This window comes from Octopus bimaculoides, chromosome 7, assembly GCF_001194135.2.
Source record: "Octopus bimaculoides isolate UCB-OBI-ISO-001 chromosome 7, ASM119413v2, whole genome shotgun sequence".
Taxonomy (NCBI): Eukaryota; Metazoa; Mollusca; class Cephalopoda; order Octopoda; family Octopodidae; genus Octopus; species Octopus bimaculoides.
This window is the reverse complement of record NC_068987.1, coordinates 72,622,448-72,623,238: the sequence shown is the minus strand read 5'-3', so window position 1 is coordinate 72,623,238 and position 791 is coordinate 72,622,448. Positions and strand designations below refer to the sequence as shown.

Genomic DNA, 791 nt, shown 5'->3' with positions numbered 1-791 from the left:
CAGCATAATGGTTAGCCCAATCTTCAATAACCCTACAGCAGTGGTGCCAACTTAAAATCAGAATTTTATGCTAAATTTCAGTACAAAAAAAGAATGCTAAATATGACCAAAAATTTTTTATTTCCCACCGGGTCAAACCCTTTAGTTTAACCAAAATGCTAAAGACTAATTATATCAAAAAGCTTTGTTAAGTCAAATTTCCATGCTTTCATTCTTTGCAACATATTTACATTATTGTGTAGTGAGTTCAGGTGCTGACATGAGTTATCTTCTTCCCCCCCCCCACCGACACCACTCTGTGTCCAAAGCGGTGGGAAGGAGAAGTTCATAACTTGATAAACTTACTTTTGATAAACTTTCATTTGAAGTTTCAAGTTAAAGAAAAATTCAACAATAGCCGATAGTACTAAAATTTGACTATAAGATACATTAACGAAAGTGGAAAAGGAGGAAAAAGAAGAGGGAAACCATTGTGGAAATGCTATGATCAGAGAATAATGCTAAAAAAAAATATGACCGTGACATATAGAACACATTATCGAAAACGAAAATCGTCAAAATTAAAAAATAAAAAAGTTACAGCCATTTTCCCTCAGTGTCTAATTCCAATGTCCACCAAAAATACTAAATAAAATTTTAAACCTGCTATTTTCCCTGCTAAATGCTTGATTCAAAAATTTCCAGCTAAATGCTGAAAAAAAAATGCTAGATATAGCATAAAATATGCTAAATTGGCAACCCTACCCTACAGCTTTGCCACGAATGACACATTTTTTTTTTTGTGTGTATAT

General features: G+C 32.7%; 1 protein-coding gene across 2 annotated transcripts in view; it reads right to left on the bottom strand.

Annotated features, from left to right (window-relative positions):
- The window catches only part of LOC106876490 (cell cycle checkpoint protein RAD17), a 44,816-nt gene that overhangs the window by 32,614 nt on the left and 11,411 nt on the right, over positions 1 to 791 (bottom strand). The gene's annotated exons all lie outside the window — the stretch shown is intronic.